The sequence below is a fragment of the Pholcus phalangioides genome, unplaced genomic scaffold (genome assembly GCF_987345545.1).
Source record: "Pholcus phalangioides strain wild (caught in Gottingen) unplaced genomic scaffold, Ppha-v1.0 ptg000017l_1, whole genome shotgun sequence".
In the NCBI taxonomy this organism is placed as follows: Eukaryota; Metazoa; Arthropoda; class Arachnida; order Araneae; family Pholcidae; genus Pholcus; species Pholcus phalangioides.
In genome coordinates, this window is record NW_028301610.1 from 50,267,446 (window position 1) to 50,273,944 (window position 6,499).

Genomic DNA, 6,499 nt, shown 5'->3' on the forward strand with positions numbered 1-6,499 from the left:
TCATCGTCTGAAATATTTTGTTTCGTTAAAGAATCGAAAAATTTATCTTTATCTGGTAGGAATTTTTCTCGAAGTACTTTCAAATCCTTAAAATAACTATACGGGAAAACACCTTTGCATTTTAATAAATGACTGTTTTTGGATTGAAAAAAAGAATTGAAAATTATAAGAACTCTTCACTAAATTATCTGTTAGATTTGACAACGAACTTTGTAAAAATTTAAATGAGTCAAGGATCCAAACATCGTCTAATTGTAAGGCTATAACTCTTTCAGTGTTATGGGGTATGATTTTGAATCTTACGTATTAGTTGTTCTATATTGGAATTAGGGCCCTTTCACACGGAGCAGATGCGGACGCGGATGCGAGTCCGGAAGAAGTTTTAACAATTGGAATATACTGCGCCTTTCAGACGAGCCGAAAAATCTCCGCACCTACGAAATGTTCATGCGGGTCCGGACGTCGTCCGCATGTGTCTAAAACCTAAGTGCGGGCTCCGCATCCGCACATTGAAGTTTTGACAATAGGTTTATTCGGAGCTATTCAGACGATGCGGATGTGGAGCGAATTCGTCCGCATCTTTGACTACTTTTTGAAGGTGATTTTTCACGGAATTTTTTTAATTATTTGCCATAAATACCCTTAAAAACAGCATATGATGGTCCCTGCTCATTAATATAATGTACCTACATACGTCTATCCCTCCGTTTCTTCTGAGATGGAGATATAGCAACTTCAACTGCCTTTTGTCCATATTTCACAATTTTATACAATAAAACCTGTCAACAACGGCCACTGACGGGACCAAAATTATAAGCCGTTCTGTTCATTACTGTTCACTCAGGGCCGGATTAAGACGTTTGAAGACCCTAGCACTTGAATATTCTTGGTGGTTCCCCCGAGACCACCTACAAGTTTATTTTACTCGATATTCAGTCTATAAACTGAAAAAATGAAATTTTATATTTCAGAAGTGAGACTAATCTAAGGATGGGATTTCACTCTACAAGGTTTATGAAAGTTATTTTATAAAACTTGAAAAATGTAACCAATAAACACATCTGTTACATTCGAGAGAACTTAACTGATCTGCCTATTGGTTGCATTTTTCAAGTTTTATAAACGAACTTTTATAGTGTAATCCCGGCCTAAGACAGAATTGTGATGTGAATATTTCTAAGCACAGGCATTTTGACAGTCTCTACCCCTCCCCTTTTTTACTACTTGCAAATTCTTTGATATCTCCTGAATTTTTTTTTCTTTTTTTTGGAACATCGAAAGTTTTGGATGTTTTTGGATTTGATTTTTCGAACATTGGATGTTTTTGGAATTTTTCTTCCATATTTTTCCGAAAAGACGGATTTTTTGTTTCAAAATATTTTGAAAATATTTGAAGACATTTTCTCCCATCGACTACTTGTGAGGATCGGAATGAAGACATCTTTATATATCCATATTCTATGTGGCTCTAGATTAAACCACCAAAGAATGCCTCTAGGCTGCCTATGGCCACTGAATCAGGGGTGAAGGAGAAAAATAATTACAAAAATTGCGAAAAAACAGTTTATATGCACGAATTTCGAACTAAAGATGCGGGCGATTCGTCCGCATCTTCAGCGCTCGTTTGAAAGGGTATGCGGACCCGCGTCCGCACCGTGTGAAAGGGGCCTTAAATGTGAAGATATTTTGTTTTAATCGCTCATTTTTATAACTTCAAGAGAATAAATCTTTTCACTTTTTCTTGGTTATTATTTTTTTTGGTGATTCTGCGCCGTTTTTTCCCTGAACCTTTCTGGATCTTATCAATAACATCGCTTGGAATTGAATCGCGCATTTGCGTCAATCTGGATTTAGCAGCTGCTTTAAAATCTTGAACACTTATTACATCATTTGCAACGTTAGCTGACGTTCTCAAAATCTGTCGGCCTAAATATCGACCACTTTTGACTAGAAACGGAGTAACATATCTGAATACCTTACAAAAAAAAACATTTCCCCGTTGAATAAACCTGCCTTGAAAATATGGTAAGCCTTCTCCGGTTTGTTGATTAATATAATAATTGCAACAAGCTCGCTCGCACAACATGGTTGCATCAGATGCCACTCGCTATAATAAGAATCTGAAAAAAATGGTAGCATCTTTTATATCTCCATGAAAGATAAAACTAAAAAAACTTTTCCTGACTGGAAACGAATTTTCGAACCAGAAGAATCACGCAAAACAACTTCGATCGATTCGATAAAATTCTTCGATACAAAACAATATAATGGGCTGGGGAAGCTTAGTATAGCCTGTTCATTTTCTTTCAGGACAGATATAATTTTAAGTAGTGGCGCCATTATATTCCCAACGATTTGATTGGAAATGACGTCTGTATAGATAAATATTTCTGAAACCGCAGCAAACAACTCGATTTCATGTTTTCAATGATATATACCATATGGATAGTTTAGTTCATCAAAACCCAAAATATCTGCTAATTCCCTAGAAAGATTTAACTCGTGGTTCTGTGGTACAATTATTCTCGACATACCCTTTTTTATCATTTGAAAACTAATTTTTTCGAAATGAGGTGTTAATTGTTCACCTTTTGAATACAGTCCTGGAGGCAGAGAAAAATTTTCGGTTTTTTGAACTTCTATTTTACGTTTAAATGCCACTTCGGTTATTTCAAAAAAATCTGAATTATTAAGATTAACAGAGTTTTTATCATATACACTTGCTGTGCCACCGTGAGAAAATTTTGTAACTTCTTTTTTCAGATTCATCATAGCAGAAAAAGATGCGGCATCCTTGTTATTGATAATCAATTCAGAACCTTCAGAGACTCTAATTTGAACGTATTTCTCAGATTTATCGACTGAAAATTCGACCGAATTTCTGCCTGTAATCAACGTACAGATGGCAGCACTGAAATAAAATATCAAGCACAACACTAGCTACACACTCAGACTGTTAGGTGCACTCACTTTGTTCCAGACTCTGCCACAAAGCTGGGCTGGAAGAGATCTCGGCAACGGGATAAGTCCGGTGGCAGAGCCCCTGGCGTTCATTCATTGCCTGTAATCAACTTAATATTCTCATCTAAAGCTGAAAAAAATGGTAAATGAGAAAATTCATCTTTGACTGGTTTAACTGGAATCATAAAGTGGGGAATTTCAAAATTACGTTTATCTACTAGTGTAAAGTATTGTTTGCTCAAGTCCTTCTTAGTAGGTAACCATAAAAGCGTATTGTATGTTTCCCAAGTTAGAACTTCATCCTGAGGGGGAAACCCCAAAACCGCCATGAACTCATATGCGTTTTCATCAAATTTTATTTCATAGTGTTCTGGAACATTAATTTTGTTACTTCTTTTTTACATTAAACGATACCATATTAGTATTAGCAGTGTGTAATATATTTTTATTTATATTCTCACTAAGTGTAGCACTGTCATCTCCGGTTAAAAAAATTTTTATATTCTCTAACACCCGGTTCATCAATCTGTTCTAAAAATGTTACTTGATATTTGAAGTTATCAGTAATGTTATACCATGTTTTTGGAATTATGATGTCTGTTAGTGCGCATCTCCAATTCCCTTCAAGAAGCAATGGATTGAATAATTTTGTGATGAAATGACTCTGCGTATTGCCTGGAAACAAATCATTATTTGCATTACTTGCGAGCGTTACAAAAAACTGTCTTTTCACGTTTTTAAATCCGATTCCCGCATCCATTCATTGAAGTTCGAGCTGAACCCCAAAAAATTTCACGTACAATTCTTTATTTTTACCCACTTTACGGGTTTTCAATATTTTTTCAATCTTCCAATATGTACTATCGAGCGGCTTTATAACCTTTTGTAATTCGAATTCGTTAAAGCGTCCAATCAGTGGTTCTTTTTTCAAATCAATCAAATCATAAGTCGGTGGTTGAGTTTTATATCGTGCTTTGATGAGAAAAATTTCTTGTGTCCGGTTAGGTAGATAAGAATTGTGGAAGACTTTCCTGGTTTACGAAATTCTCACTTGATCGTTTATTTTCAACTTGAATCTAACGTTGCGGCTAGAGCCGTACAGTCTTTCAAAAATTTCTGAATGATGAATTTTCTTAATTTTTCACGGAGCAAAACCAGTGCTGCGGTTTACTGAATCATTGATTGATCTAACTAAAGCAGGTAAAAAGTGAATATATTTATATTTCGAGGTGTGAGTGAAAAGCCTACATATCTTTTCTTTAATTTGACGAATTTTTCGTTCAGCTAGTGCAGCTTTAAAAACTGACTGTGTTGAATAATATTCGACATTATTATCCTGAAAGAAAGTCTGTAGTTTTCTGTTGAAAAACTCGGTTCCGCGATCGGTATGGAGTTTTTTACACTTTTCTTGTTTGAAAAAAAGCTTTGAAAGCACTCAAAACCTGGTCCTGTGATTTGTTTTTAAGAGGATGAACAAAAAGTTTCCACGTCAACACAACTAACAAATATTTTATCCCATTATTGTATCGTAAATATTTCTTCATGTCCATCAAATCAGCTTGCCACAACTCATTAGGCCCTAAAGCTATTGTGGCTCGAGTTGGAAATTTATATCTGACTGGTTTATGAAGCGTATAAGTGTCCTGACGCATTAGCCAATCTTTCGCTACCTGCTCAAAAATCTTCGCTTTTTTTGCTAACTTCTTCACCCCGCCAAACGAAGCAGGATTTTCCAAATCGTTGTAAATATCCCTTCATAATTCAGCCATTGAGCGCAAGGTTCGTGCGTTCTACTTCGTTTACGTGTGCTTTTCTTGGGTTCTTTTTTTTTAATGGTACTCGCACGATCATATCTCCTCGACACCTGCGTTCATCTAATGTAAACATATTAAAAAAAATGAAGTCTTTCTTCATAACTCAAGCCATGTGTGCCAATCAGGACACTCTGCACCCCTTCAACAAGTCTATGTCCCTCTGTAGGTGTTGTCTCCAAAACCTTACAGCATACTCCAGTCCAGGACGAACTAAGCCTCGAAAAAGTGGAAGAATGACTTTAGGAGAACGCGAAGAGACTTTTTCGAAAATGAGACCAAGAATTCTATTCGCTTTTTTGACCACCGCTGAACAGTGTTCAGAAAATCTAAGCCGCTCGTCAATGAGAATTCCCAAATCAATTGACCCTAGTTGCATCCGGGATAGTGACACCATTCAACTCGTAAGAGAACCGTGGGTTGTTCGAACCAAAATGAGCGACCATGCACTTATCAACGTAAACGTCATGCTCCATTCATTTGCCCATGCTGCAATCCTGTTTAAGATAATAGATATATCTGCTTAACTATCGGATCTTCGTCAAGTTTTTTAGGTGATTCGATAACTGTTTCAGTCTCCTCATTCGATTCTTCGGGTTTTTGGATTGAAACTCTAACAGGATCATACGGAGTATGGACAAATTTTTTGTATTTCGAAACGAGATTATTAAGTATTTTCACTTTGACATCATGTTATTGCTATTCAAAAAATTTCCAATTTCATTTTCGGTTTGTGACTCCTCAGATATTCTCATTCGCCAACATACGTAACAAATATTCTTCCGGAACTAAGGCCATTTTTAACGTTGGAAAAGACTGCCTATTGCGCTGATTACAGAAGGGATAAGGTACGGTAGAAATGCACCGCCGGTTTGATTAGATAATAACCGTTTCTTGACGCTGTTTGAGACCTTCTTGTCTGCAAGCTTTCTAATCACTGTCTTATATTTCTTAAGTTTAGAAATATTACTGTTGAGGTCCTTGTTACGTAAGGCATTACAGCATACTTCCCATATAGAATGCAATTGGGATGGACTAACATTTTTCAGAACATCACGACGTTGAGATGGACTCGCTTTTTGTAAGACAGCAAGCATATTGTAATTTTTACGTATCGACTTCATTTTGCAGGTACAAAAACCCAGTAGACACCTTCCGAATCTCTCAAACGAAGTGTTTTGTTGCTTAATGGATGACAATCAATTAGCAAATAAGCATATGGTTTCTCAGTGCTTTTTTCATAAGCATCGATGAAGTATTTTGACTGACCCGGAAACATCTGACGAGCCAAACATTGAATTTGACTGGAGTCCCTGTTGTTCCCGAATAGAATAAGATAATGAGTGTTGAGGGAAATATTTCGAAAAAATTTATTTTTTGGAAACAAATTTTGAGTTAGCAGTATAACACTTTTATTGCCATGATGAGATGTCACTGTGAATAAACGCGATACTTCATCATTTAATGATTCTAATAAATCGTCAAGAACCACGATGTTATGAAAATCCTCAAACGTTTGAGGTATTCCCCGATAAAAAACTATTTTTGATTCTTCTATAAACCATGGCTGGAACATTGAATAACACCATAAGATGTTGTTAATGTCTCTCCCATAAAGATTACACGTCAATAATTTTCTAACTAAAGTCGTTTTACCACTTAATATTGGTCGGACAACCAGTGTAGTTGATGGGAAACGAAAATTACACATAAGCATCATTCATCAC